Source organism: Pseudorca crassidens, chromosome 7 (assembly GCF_039906515.1).
Source record: "Pseudorca crassidens isolate mPseCra1 chromosome 7, mPseCra1.hap1, whole genome shotgun sequence".
NCBI classification, from domain to species: domain Eukaryota; kingdom Metazoa; phylum Chordata; class Mammalia; order Artiodactyla; family Delphinidae; genus Pseudorca; species Pseudorca crassidens.
Window position 1 is genome coordinate 627,000 of NC_090302.1, and position 14,857 is coordinate 641,856.

Consider the following 14,857-nt stretch of genomic DNA (forward strand, 5'->3'; position numbering starts at 1 on the left):
CCCGCACACCACAACAAAGAGTAGCTCCTGCTCACCGCAACTAGAGGAAACCTGTGCGCAGCAATGAAGACCCAACGCAGCCAAAAATAATTAATTTTTTTTTAAAAAAGAAAGTCTAAAAAAGAAAAGCCCGGAACCAAATGGCTTCACAGGTGAATTATACCAATTATCTAAAGAACAAACCCTTCACAAATGCAAAAAACAGAAGAGAAGAATACACTTCCCAACTCATTCTACGAAGCCAGTATTACTGACACCAAACACACGAAGACATCACACAAAAAAGAAAACTATGGGCCAATATAATACCCCTTATGAATACAGATGCAAAAATCCTCAACAAAATACTAGTAAACCAAATGCCACAAGATGTAAAAAGGATTCACAACCATGACAAAGTGAATTTACTGCAGAAACACAGAGTTGGTGCAACATATGAAATCATGTACTATATACCATATTAAGAAAATAAAAGAAAAAAATCGTATGATCATCTCAAAAGATGCAGAAAAAGCATTTAACAAAATCTAATACCCCTTTCTGATAAAAACACTCAACAACTTAGGAATAGAGGGAACTACCTCAAACTGATAAAGGGCATCTATGAAAACCCAAGGCTAATATCATACTTTAATAGTGAAAGACTAAATGTTTTCCCCTAAAAATAGGAATAAGACAGGGATGACTACTTTCACCACTTCTACTCAACATTTTACTAGAGGTTCTAGTTACAGTAATTAGGCAAGAAAAAGAAATAACAGGAATCCAGATTTGAAAGGAAGAAGTAAAACTAATTTGATTCCCAGACAACATGATCTAGTATACAGAAAATCCAAAAGTACCCACAAAAAAACTATTAGACCTAATGAACAACCTCAGCAAGGTTGCATGATACAAGATCGATACATAAAAATCAATCAGATTTCTATACACTAGCAATGAACAACCTAAAAATGAAATTAAGAAAACAATTTTGTTACAGAAACATCAAAAAGGGACTTCCCTGGTGGTCCACTGGGTAAGACTCCGCATTCCCAATGCAGGGGGCCTGGATTCGATCTCTGGTCAGGGAACTAGATCAGGCGTGCTGCAACTAAGAGTTCGCATGCTGCAACTAAGACCCGGTGCAACCAAAATAATAAATAAATATTTTTTTAAAAAAAGAAAATTAAAGACTTAAGCAAATGGAAATACATCCTGTATTCATGGATTGGAAGACTTAAGATGGAAATACCCCAAACTGATCTACATATTCAACACAATCCCTATCAAAATCCCAGAAGGCTCTTTTGCAGATATCAACCTGTTCCTAAAATTCATAAGGAAGTACGAGAGTCCCAGATGAGCCTAAAGAGATCTTGAAAAAGAAGAACTAAGCTGGAGGACTCACACTTGCCCATTTATTTTACTTATTACATAACTACAAAAATCAAGACAAGGTGGTACCGGCAGAAGGACAGACATATAGCTCAATGGAATAGATCTGAGAATCAAGAAATAAACTCTCACATTTATGGTCAACTGATTTTCAACAAGGATGCCAAAACAATTCAATGGGGAAAGAACAGTCTTCAACAAATGGCGGTGGACCAACTGGAGAGCCACACACAAAAGAATGAAGTTGTGCTCTTACCTCATATCATACACAAAAAGCAACTCAAAACAGAGTAAAGACCTAAATACTATAAAACCCTTACAAGAAAACCAATTTCATGACATACATTAGGCAATTATATGGCACCAAAAGTATGAGCAACCAAAGGAAAAATTTTTTTAAATTGGACTTATCAAAATTAAAAACTTGTGCTTACACTCCAATAAAGATGTAAAAAAACCCCAAAAAACAAAAAAACTTGTACTTCCAAGGACACCATCAAAGAAAAATTAGAAAGTGAAAGACAACCACAGAATGGAAAAAAAAATTTTTTGCAAATCATATACCTAATAAGAGACTTGTGTCCAGAATACATAAAATCTCTTACAACTCAATAATAAAAAGACAACCAAATTAAAAGTGGACAAAGGATCTGAATAGACATTCCTCCAAAGAAGATACATGAATGATTAATAAGCTCATAAGAAGATACTCAACATCACTAATCATCATCAATGCAAAATAAAACCACAATGAGATACCACATCACACTCACTAGGATGGCTACTACCAAAAAGACAGACAATAAAAAGTGTGGGCAAGGATGAGGAAAAGCTGGAACTCTCACACACTGCTGGTGGGTGTATAATAGTCACCTGCAGAACAGTCTGACAATTACTCAATCAATAGTTACCATATGACCCAGCAATCCCAACCCTAGGTATACAGCCAAGAGAAGTGAGCAGAGGTCCACCAGACAAAAACCTGCACTCAAATATTCACAGCAGCATTATTCATAATACCCAAAAAGCAGAATCAACCCAGAAGTCCATCTACCGAAAAAGAGAAACAAAATGTGCTATATCCACACAACGGAATGTTATTTGGCCATAAAAAGGAATATGCTGACACATCCTGCAACATGGATGCCCCTTGAAAACATGATGTTACATGAAAGAAGATGATCACAAAAGGCATTTACTGTATGATTCCATTTATATGAAACATCCAAAATAGGCAAATCCATAAAGACAGAAAGTAAATCAGTGATTGCCAAGGGCTGGGAGAGGGAAGAATAGGTAATGACTGCTTACAGGTATGGCGTTTCTTTTCAGGGTGATAGAGATGTTCTGGAATTAGACAGTGGTGATGGCTGCAAAACTCAGGAAAAAATACTAAATAGTACACTTTAAAAATGTGAAGTTTACGATATATGAATTACATTTGAAGTTTAAAAAAAATCATATACTCCTAGACTGATACTGGCATTTGGCAATACTTATCAGTGTGAAGACATTTTCAGAGATACAGAAAACTGTGTCAAAGATCAGCATCGGGGCTTCCCTGGTGGCGCAGTGGTTGAGAGTCCACCTGCCGATGCAGGGGACACGTGCTCGTGCCCCGGTCCGGGAGGATCCCACATGCCACGGAGCGGCTGGGCCCGTGAGCCATGGCCACTGGGCCTGCACGTCTGGAGCCTGTGCTCCGCAACGGGAGAGGCCACAACAGTGAGAGGCCCGCGTACCGCCAAAAAAAAAAAAAAAAAAAGATCAGCATCAACAGATGAACATTTCCAATAGATTTTGATGACAGGGAACCAACTCTAAACCCAAATTTAAGTAAAATATCCTTCCAAAACTTCCATTCTTCTGATTAGTAGATCTCTATTACCAAGAAGGGGGAGAAAAGCAGTCAATTATTATTATATTTTTACTTTTGTCAATAAAAAATTATGAAATTATCCTTAATTTTGCTTCTTGGTGCACAAAGCCTAAAATATTTACTATCTGACCTTTGCCACCTCTGGAACAAACGACACCTGGAGCTGACCTGAGCACGTCTGTGCCTGTTTCAACGAATGGAACCACCATCCACTCTGTTGTTCAAGTGGAACCCAGCATCTGGCCCAGGCCTGGTCGCCAGGAACCATCCTCACCCCTCGTGCCTCATCTGCCACATCAAACTGGCCACCACAGGGAAGGAGCATCACCCATCTCCTCGAGGACTGCTTCCTCCACTGCTGTTGCTCTACAATCCATTCCTTACACAGCAGCCAGAAAGACCTTCCTAACATGCACACCTGACCACGCCACTCCCATCCCTAATGCTCTCCCACTGCCCTTAGGATAAGGACGAGAATCCCAAGCTTGGCTTCTAACCGCTGGACCAGCTACCTCAGCTGGCTCCTTGCCCCACGTTGCACTACACCCTAGGAGGATGATAAAAGAAACATCCACAAAGCACTTAAACAAGTGGTCTCAAAACATTAATACTCATAACTGTTCACACTTCATAAGGCTTATTCACACACACCATCTCGTCTGACTCTCAAAATCACCAAGCAGGGCAGGTTAACCTTCCCTGTCGGGGCTGGGGTTGCGGTCAGCAGGACTCTCCTCCCCACCAGCAGTGGCTCTATGCTCTGCACCCCATCACAGAAACTCAGGCTTCGTCCTGGTGACCCAACTTCTCTGCATTTTCCAGAATTAGGGTGGAGGGTTGATTCTTCGCACTGACATCTATGATGTACCCTCTGTGATTTCTTCGTGACCTTAGAACGCCCCTCCACAGCACTTTCCCATGTGTGCCCGGGCAGAAGTGGCTCTAACACTCGTCAGCCATGAGGTAAAGTCACCGAACATCTAGAGAGCATGACAATGCCTGCCACATACAGGCGATGCTGAAGTTAGGTCACATACGGAAGACAGCGGTTTCCTAGGGCCCCCAGTAAGCCACACACCGTCACACGCAAGAATCAGCTGTGAGTGTCCATACACCTGCTCTCAGCAATGGCAGACAGACTGGCCACCTGTGTTCTCGCACCACTTCCTCCACGTTCTCCGCTGTTTCGGTCTCCTTCGCTGGCTTCCCCTGGGGCCCCGTAGCGTGATCTTGGGGGCCTGGGCTCCACAGCCCTCTTCAGCACCAGGTGCAGGCCCGGCCTCTCTTCTGGATTTTGTGGACCCACCTTCTCCCTGTTCGACGATCACCTCTGAAAGTCTACCATCTCAAGAAATGACAACTGCATTCTCGAGGGTGCTCACTTCTTTCACACCCCTCCCCTTTTGCTCTTCCTTCAAACACACACTGACAGTCTGACCTATTCTTAGCACCTCAGCTGTTCCCACCCTCGTCCAAGCTCCACCGCTCACCAGCATACTTCAATGCCTTCTGGCCGTGCCCCTCCGCCCCTCCACCCAAGTCCCTCCAGAGACTGCCCACCCACCTGAAGTACAAGGCCTCACTGGGCCCGCCCTCCTCGCTCCGTCTCTCCGTCCTCCATGTCTCCCCTCGGCCACGGTGCCCCAGCCTCCTCCAAAGAACAGGTGACTCGTCTCCAGCCTGAGCCTCACCTGTAAGGCTGACTGAAGGCCTGCGTGATGGTAAACAAATGAACCAGGCACAGTGCTCACAGTCTACCCGCCACAGGCAAGGGGAGCGCTCTGCAAGTGGAAGTGCCCTGCTGCCCTGAGAGTGCCAAGCTACCCATTCATCGTCTCCATTGGAACTAACAGACGGCAGTGTTCTTGCAAAGTGGTAATAATCCTGGATATGGTACAAGAGCATAGAAGAAAGAGCAAACACAAAAGCAATATTCCAGGAAAGAATACATGTGACAACCCACAAGGGCAATTTGTTGATTCCCTCAACACGTTCTGAAACAGTTCACACATGTTCCAGAATATCAGGATCTAAAAGTTCTGATCCCCATCTTAAAACCATGCCTAAGGGCTTCCCTGGTGGCACCATGGTTGAGAGTCCGCCTGCTGATGCAGGGGATGCAGGTTCCTGCCCCGGTCCGGGAAGATCCCACGTGCCGCAGAGCGGCTGGGCCCGTGAGCCGTGGCCGCTGAGCCTGCGCGTCCGAAGCCTGTGCTCCGCAACGGGAGAGGCCACAACAGTGAGAGGCCCGCGTACCGCAAAAAAAAAAAAAAAAAATGCCTAAAAGTTCTGGGTCTTCCCTGGTGGTCCAGTGGTTAAGACTCCGTGCTCCCAATGCAGGGGGCCCGGGTTCGATCCCAAGGAACTAGATCCCGCATGCATGCATGCCGCAACTAAGACCCAACACAGCCAAATAAATAAATAAATATTAAAAAAAAAAAAGTTATACTTCCATTATAGCACCCAAAAGAGTTTGCACTCATTGACTAATTGCTCGTAAATTAAAACAAATCAAAATAAGGCAACCCTTAAAATCAACTGAAGCAGTCAAGGCCCACCAAGTGAAGTTTCTGTCCCTTTTGAACAGTCTTATCACAATACTGCCACAGAGCATTTTATTTTCACACACCAGACAGGTAATAGTCCATGGCTATCAATTCCATCCTAAGACACAAGGCCAGGTAGATGGACTGGGTCCCAATGCCCAGTCAGCCTACATCCATCCTCACTTCAGCTGACCAGCCCTTGAAGCGTTGGTGGTGAACAGAGTAGGCCCTGCCTTCCTCTGGGCAGTGGGAGAGAGCAGGTAAGCTCCTCCCTCACTCCCGTGTCCCGCTAGGTCCCCAGCACCAGAGCACAGGGACTGCCTGGGTGGGCCCACCAGCATCCACCACACTCCCAGGGAAGGGGAGCCCCTCGCACCACTGACTGGAGGCAGCCTCAGTCCTGGCCCTCAAGGACCTCAGAGACCCTGGTTCTCTGCCCAGCAAACGTATGAATTCTTTCAGGTCCTGCCCAAACGGGACCTCCCAGCAAAGTCCTCGTTCACCCCAGCATCCAGCCCCTCTGGACAGCAGGATGATGCACAGGATCCCTGCTGCTGACCCTTCTGGAACACCCGCCGGGCTGCTCCACCCTGGGGTGCTGGTGCGCACAGGTAGTGCCCCAGAGATCTGAACCAGGAAGGGGAGGCTGCCCCAAATCTCAGTTCAACATGCTGAGTGTTGACTGACAAAACCCAAAGCAAGGACCGCACACCTGCAGGAGAGAAGTCTGAACCTGAGACCAGGGAGGAGTCGGTCTATACGGCGGCACAAACAGAACAGGAGGGCAGAGTGGCCACGAGGGTGGCATCATCCTCACAAAGGACTTTCCGACCAGGTCTCTGCACACACCCCGGGGGCACTGCCATCCTAGGTCCCCACACACGGAGAGTGAAGGCCGAGCACCCGAGGCAGTGCGACGGTGTCTCTACAGTCACAGCGGTGTCCATCGCCAGGCTGGGGTCCTTGAGAGCGAGACCCGGGCCATCTTCCTACAGCAGGCGCTCAGCAGAAGCTTCTCTGTTCCAGAAGGGAGGAGGGAGAGGGGACAGAGGCAGGAAGGAGCCTGGAGCCCACCCATTTCCTTCACACATACAAATTTTATAGAGCAAAATTATATGACCTGAAACAACAGAAACTAGAAACATAAAGGGTAAGGATGAAGGATAAACCTGTATCTTGAACACAAGAAGTACCAGGCACTGCTTTGCACAATGATCAAATAGTTCACAGCAGACAGGCCAAAACACGGAGACAGAAACTCGACGAGAGAAAAGACAAAGAAGGAGTAGGGGTTACACGCTTCCCGCAGAGCTGCCTCAAATGTCCCAGGACCACACTATGCAAGGGAAACCCAGCGAAGCCCAGCACCTGCGGGCGACCTGCCTGTCCCACACGCTGGGTGGCACGCATGCACACACAGGATGGACCGTGCCTCCCCGTTTCGTCCCGGTTTGCAGCTAAGACAGTTTATGGGTAGGAAACCTGAATTTACATGCTTCTCTGACCTTCAGAGGTTTTACTGTTTTGCTATCCTTTGGTCTGAACTTCACACTGCCTGGCTAAAAGCACAGGCAGAACACCACATCGCCTCCTTTTCCTCCTCTGTGAAATGGAGAAAGTGGGACGGTAACCCTATCTGATAGGGTGGTTGTTGGGATTAAGTGAAAAACCCCACATAAGCCACTTAGTACTTACCTCGTAATACACACTAGAAAAAAATCACTAGACATTATCATGATTATTGACCTGCTGGGTCCCAGCAAGAGCCTTTTTAAAAAGGTAAAAGTGCATCCACGTGAATAAATGGACCCTTGCAGGGGCCAATGGCAGGGTCCACCCGACCAGACAGGACTCATTTCCAGAAAACAGCAACTCCATTCACTGACGGCACTTGAGACGGGCTCCCAAGCTGCCCCCCGTTCAGTGTGTCCCCCAAGCAAAAGTCCACTACTGAAAATTCCCACACCCCAGCCCCACACTTTAAACTGTCTCACAACAAAGCACCCCGGCTGCAAGAGCAGGGGTTCCGCCAGTGCTGCACACTCTGCCTCCTCACCCCAGCCCTACCTGCCCCGCCAGCCCCCCTCCTGGAGGCACCCCAATGCCTGGTGTGCTTCTCCCATGGCTCTCTCTCTGCCAGTGCATCCTTCAACCCGAACACTGTGCCATGCACATCGCAGGATACCAAACAACGTGTGTGAAAGAAAAGACTGGAGGAGGAGTAGGAGGGCACGATCATCTAAATACCTGCTCTGAGCCAGGCACCTGGCGTGTGTTGTCACCACAAGCCCACGCGACAGCGAGAGGACTACAGGGAGCTGCAAGATGTGCCAAAGGTCAAGGTGAGGCTGGCAGGTGAATGCTGACTGTCTGGCAAACAGTCCACAGTCTCAACACGACACCTGGTCTCACGTCTACAGCAAACAACCATGACGACGTCCAGGTGTGGGCTGTGAGACACACCATCCACCTTCCCCTTCCCCACTGTATCCCATTACATGTGCAGGGAAAACAGCCTGCACAGGGGGACTGAACACACAGCTTCAACCCTAAAGAAAACGCCACCTGACTTCAACTATTTAGTGACCTTCTACCTGTTATCAAGGCTGACAGCAGGGACTTCCCTGGTGGTCCAGTGGGTAAGACTCCGCCTACTAATGCAGGGAGCACAGGTTCGATCCCTGCTTCGGGAACTAGATCCTGCATGCCACAACTATGAGTCTGCATGCCGCAACTAGGGAGTCCATATGCTGCAACTAAGGTGCAACGCAGCCTAAATAGATAAATAAGAACATTCCTTGTTTAAAGAAAAATGCTGACAACAGAAGATAGTAAGGATTTACTACAGAAAAAGTCTATTCTAGAGCCTCACATCTGTGGCTTTTTCTCATTTATGGCAAAAGCAACACTGAAGTACAGTGGAAGAAGGATGGTCTTTTTAACAGATGATGCTGGTTCAAGCGCACATCCATATGAAAGAAGATGAATCCTGACCCCTACACCTCATGTTTTACACACAAAAACCGATCCCAGAAATGGCAAACTATACCCAAAGGAAACAGAAGAAATAATAAAGATTAGAGTGGAAATTTAAAACTAGAGAATAGAAAAACAGAGACTGGGAATTCCCTGGCGGTCCAGTGGTTAGGACTCTGCGCTTCCACTACATGGGGCACAGGTTCAGTCCCTGGTCGGGGAACTAAGATCCCGTATGCTGTGCAGCACGGCAGCTCCCCACCACAACCTAAAAAAAGAAAGAATAAAGACAAACAGAAACTGTCAACAAAACCAAAAGTTGATTCTTTGAAGAGATAACAAAATTGACAAAACTCTAGCTAAACTGACTACCGAAAAAAAAAAAAAGACATTGAAAGAAGGTAAAGCAGACCTAAACAGACGAAAACACACCCTCTGTTCAAGGACTGTTGGACTAAGTATAATTATGAGGATATTGCTCCCCAAAGCGAATCACAAAATCAAGGCAATCCCTATCAAAACCCTCAAAGGCTTTCTGCAGCTATGGACAAGCTAATCCTAAAATTCACATGGAACTGCAAGGGACCCAGAAGAGCAAGAACAAAGCTGGTAAACCCACTTCCCAAGCTACAGTATTCAAGATCGCATGCGACGGACACAAGGACAGACATATAAACCAATGTACCAGAACTGAGAGTCCAGAAACGAGTCCTGACATTTATGGTCAATTGATTTACAACACAGGTGTCCAGACAAGCCAGTGGCGGAAAGAACAGCCTTTCAACCAGTGGTTCTAGGACAACTAGATCTCCACTTGCAAAGAATAAAGTTGGACCCCCTACCTCAGACCATACACAAATTTAAGTCAAAATGGATCACAGCCCAAAATATAAGAGTTAAAACTATAAAACTCAGGGCTTCCCTGGTGATGCAGTGGTTGAAAGTCCGCCTGCCGATGCAGGGGACGCGGGTTCTGTGCCCCAGTCCCGGAAGATCCCACATGCCGCGGAGCGGCTGGGCCCGTGAGCCATGGCCGCTGAGCCTGCGCGTCCAGAGCCTGTGCTCCGCAATGGGAGAGGCCACAACAGTGAGAGGTCCGCGTACCGCAAAAAAAAAAAAAAAAAAAAAAAACTATAAAACTCAGAGGAAAACACAGTGGTAACTTCATAACAATGGATTTGGCAAGGGAGTGTTAGATATGACACCAAAAACACAAAGAAGAAAACAGATAAACTGTACTTCATCAAAATTAAAAACATTTGGCGCTTCAAAGAACAATATCAAGAAAGTGAAAGGACAACCTACAGAATGGGAAAAAATATTTCCTAATCATATATCGATAAAGAATTTGTATCTACAATCTTCAATATACAAAAAATGTTTACAACTTACCACGGAAACAATCCAACTGAAATGGGCAAAGGATTTCTATAGACATTTCTGTAAAGAAGATACACAAATGGCCAATAAGCACATAAAAAATGCTCAACATCATTAGTCATTAGGGGAAATCCATATCAAAAGCACAATGAGATATCACACCACATCCAACAGAATGGCTATAATCTAAAAGACAGTTAATAACAAGTGTTGGCAAGAATGTGGAGAAACTGGAATCCTCATACACTGCTGACAGGAATGTAAAATGCTAAAGCTGCTAAGGAAAACAGCTTGGCAGTTCTTTACCACAGAGTTAACACATGCCCAGCAAAGCTACTCCTAGGTACACACCCAAGAGAAATGAAAACGTATGTCTATACAAACACTGTTCATGAATGTTCATAGCAGTATTAGTCATCATAGCCAAAAAAAGGAAGCAACTGATAAATGTATAAATAAAACACAGTACATTCATACAAGGGAATATCATTCACCCACATAAAGGAATAAAATACCCCCCCCCAGCAGGGAAAGAAAAAAAACAAGTTTATGTAGGCACACCCCAAAAGTGTCTAAACAAAATAATCAAAAAGCATACTGGTGGGCTTCCCTGGTGGCGCGGTGGTTGAGAGTCCGCCTGCCGATGCAGGGGACACGGGTTCGTGCCCTGGTCCGGGAGGATCCCACGTGCCGCGGAGCGGCTGGGCCCGTGAGCCATGACCGCTGAGCCTGCGCGTCCGGAGCCTGTGCTCCGCAACGGGAGAGGCCACACAGTGAGAAGCCTGCGTACCGCAAAAAAAAAAAAAAAAAAAAAAAAAAAAAGCATACTGGTGCTTAACATCAACAGTCATCAGGAAAATGCAAATTAAACCACAATAAGACACACCTACCAGAATGGCTAAAAAGAAAAAGACAAACAATATCAAGTGTTAGCAAGGATTCAGAGCAACTGGCGCTTCCTTACACTTGTACTTTAGTACAACCACCTTGGATACGTATGCACATTCCATGACTCAACACCCCCACTCCTAGGCACATACCCACAGAAACATGCACCTATGTTCACCAAAAGACACATATAAGAATGTTCACATCACCTTATCTGAATACCCCAAAACTTGAAACAACTCAAACGTCCATGCATAGTACAATGAATAATGAAACTGTGCTATATCCAGACAATGGAATATTATACAGTAATGAGAATGAACAAACTACCACAGTACACAGCAACGCAGATGAATCCTAGAGACAAAATGTTGATCAAAAGAAGGCAAACGTAGTACGCACTGCATGATGTCCTTTATACAAAGTTCAGAATCAGGCAAAATGAATCAAGGTAACAGAAGTCAGGATAGCAGTGACCTTTGGGCAAGTACACGGCAGACTGCAAGGGGCCCAGGGGGGGCTTCTGTGGTTCTGGTAATGTTCCCTGTTTGATCTAGGGTCTAGAGACATATAGGAAACTAGACACATAATGTGTGCATGTTTCTGTATGTATGTCATATATTAATACAATTTCCAAAAAAAGTCTTCATGCTTTGGTTACATGTCTTATTGCTATTGAATCTGGTAAAGATATGGTGACAGATACTACAGAACCATAATGACAGATTCGAGCAGACCATTTCTACAAGAGAAGGCAACAGAAGGGCAGACTGAGCCAGAGGTGGGGGAACTCCTGACCATTCACTGGCCCATATGACAACTGGCATTTTGTTTCACCCTAGTGTTCAAGGAGTTCACAGAACACAGGCAAACAGCAAGGACGAGGAAGTAACCAAGACTCTCTAAGCCTAAATGCCAGCCTTGGAATCTGATGGAGAGGAAAGGACCTAGACTCCAAGGAGAGAAATCATCTTAACAACCAGCTTAGCAAACAATTTTCGAACTACACAGGACAGAGAGCTCTCTGGCCTTTCTTAGGCTAGCATTTATTAGGAGGCTACTGGGTGTCAGTCCCTCTATCAATAGTATCAAGAATCTATACGTCCTGCCCATATGAGTTGTACTTCATGTCACTAAACAGTTTTTCTTTGTATAAGTATTCCAGCTAACGAATAAAGACTTCCATTTTGCAACCCCTAATGAGTTAACGATTCTGAGCAATGAATATCGATGCCTGTTAATATCACAAAGCAAGATTTACTGTGCCTGATAAAAAACTTAATACCAGTTACGACATATTCTTGCTAAAATGTTTTAAAAGACAAATCTATTATACATCTGATGGAGCCCCCAGCCCAGAGCTGTCTAACAGAAAGATAATGTGAGCCACGTATGTAATTTTTAATTTTCTAGTAACCACATTTAAAACAGGAATTAGACAGACTTTCCTGGTGGTCCAGTGGTTAAGACTCCACCTTCTAATGCAGGGGGCACGCGTGTGATCCCTACTTGGGAAATTATGATCCCACATGCCATGCCGTGTTGCCAAAAAAAAAGAAAAATTAGAAACACAAATTACTTGTAATAAATGTTATTTAACCTAATACATCTAAAATATATATTTCAACATGCAAACAATATTTTTTAAAGTATTAACATGATATTCCATTCTCTCTTTCACACTAAGTCTTGCAAATTCTGCATGTATTCTGCACTTACAGCACATCTCAATTCACACTAACCACATCTGGACTGCTTTAGAGCCACATGTAGCGAGTGGACATCACAGTGGAAAGCAGCAGCTCTAGATCTTAAATATCAATGGCAGGAAGTAGAGGACAAAGGAACATGTTAAACAACATGGTAAGAATGTCATCAGCGAAATGAAGGTTATGGGAAACTTTGGGACACATAAACCATTATCTTCAAAACTTAATTACGGGCTGGGCTTCCCTGGTGGCGCAGTGGTTGAGAGTCCGCCTGCCGATGCAGGGGACACGGGTTCATGCCCCGGTCCGGGAAGATCCCACATGCCGCGGAGCGGCTGGGCCCGTGAGCCATGGCCGCTGAGCCTGCTTGTCCGGAGCCTGTGCTCCGCAACGGGAGAGGCCACAACAGTGAGAGACCCGCGTACCGCAAAAAAAAAACTTAATTACGGGGACTTCCCTAGTGGCACAGTGGTTAAAAATCCACCTGCCAATGCAGGGGACACAGGTTCGAGCCCTGGCCCGAGAAAATCCCACATGCCGCGGAGCAACCAAGCCCTCGCACAACTGCTGAGCCTGCGCTCTAGAGCCTGCGAGCCACAACTACTGAAGCCCGCGCACCTAGAGCCCGTGCTCTGCAACAAGAGAAGCCACAGCAATGAGAAGCCCGTGCACTGCAACGAAGAGTAGCGCCCGCTCACCGCAACTACAGAAAGCCTGCGGGCAGCAACGAAGATCAAACACAGCCAAAAAAATTAATTAATTAATTTAAAAAACTTAATTGCAGGACTTCCCTGGTGGTCCAGTGCATAAGACTCACCACTCCCAATGCAGGGGGCCCAGGTTCGATCCCTGGTCAGGGAACTAGATCCTGCATGCCTCAACTAAAAAGTCCACATGCCACAACGAAGATCCCTCATGCCACAATTAAGACCTGGTGCAGCCGAATAAATAAATATTTTTTTTAAAAAAACTTAATTGCAAGAGAAAAATAAAGACGTGGAAATCAATATACTGAGAATTAAGAGATACCTATGAAGGGCAATGAATAGACCATATTTTGAAATGAAATGAAAAATCTGAACAGTGACTGAATATTTATTGACTGAAATATCCACATTAACTGAAATACAGATGAAATATATCTAAGAACTGCTTCAAAATATTTGAGGATGGATTGGGGAGTGGCCATGAGGAGACAAACTGTTGACGTCGGGGGACAGGAACATGGGGCTCATTATACCACCACATGTACTTCTGAGTAGTTATGAAAAAGTTCCGCAGTAAAAATTCTGAAATGTCTACATATGCATTTGTCTGTATACGCTCAATAATTATAATACCGGTAGCCTGCCAAAAGAAGAATTGAGTGGTTAGAGGACAAAGAGGCAGATGTTTCCCTTTATAATTTTATACTTTTTGAATTCTGAACCATGTAACTAACTCATCTACTCAAGATAAATTTAAACACATATGCCTTGACTCAATCCACCACAGGGCCCAAGCCTACTCAGTGGTCTCCCTGCTTCCATCATCTTTTTAAAATGTGAATCCCTAAAATAATCCCTTGCTGACTGTCTATACTGCTCGGGAGACCATCAACTTGTTACCACAGCAACAAGGCCCTCAATGACCCAACCCCACCTGTCCAGCTTCAGCTCGTGTCCCTTCTGACCCATAATTCCACCGTGTACCAAAGGCTTCAGTGTCACAACCCATAACCGAGGAAGCTGGGGCATCTATAAAACAAACACCACGTGGCTACCGAAAATGTTAAAAGACACAGAAGCACGTGAGATGATCCATGAAAGAAGAGTGCAGACAGCACGCACTCACTGATTACAGCCGATTTTAAGTACGAACGTGCACACTCAGATCAGACACAAACAGATGACAAATATTTGGCATTCTTAGCTTTCTAGGTTTCAATTTTCTAAATTTTCTAAAATGCCTGATTTCTTTTTGAAAGGTACAACTGTACCCTGCACTTCCATTTCACGTCTTATCTCCTTTAGGACCTGGACTAACTTATTTTCCTCAAGCGGCCTTTCCCAACACAAGTCTGCCTGCAGCAATTAGCGCAACAGCACGGGCCTTTTCTTGTT

At 45.2% G+C, this 14,857-nt stretch overlaps 1 protein-coding gene across 8 annotated transcripts in view; it reads right to left on the minus strand.

The window, feature by feature from the left end:
- Positions 1 to 14,857, minus strand: part of EHMT1 (euchromatic histone lysine methyltransferase 1) — a 146,617-nt gene that overhangs the window by 125,292 nt on the left and 6,468 nt on the right. The window contains exon 1 of one of the 8 annotated variants that reach the window (XM_067742486.1): positions 10,171 to 10,218. The exons of the other annotated variants lie outside the window; for them this stretch is intronic. The gene's annotated coding sequence lies outside the window, so the exon portion shown is untranslated. Of the gene's footprint in view, positions 1 to 10,170; positions 10,219 to 14,857 lie in introns of those variants that run through there. 8 annotated transcript variants of the gene reach the window in all.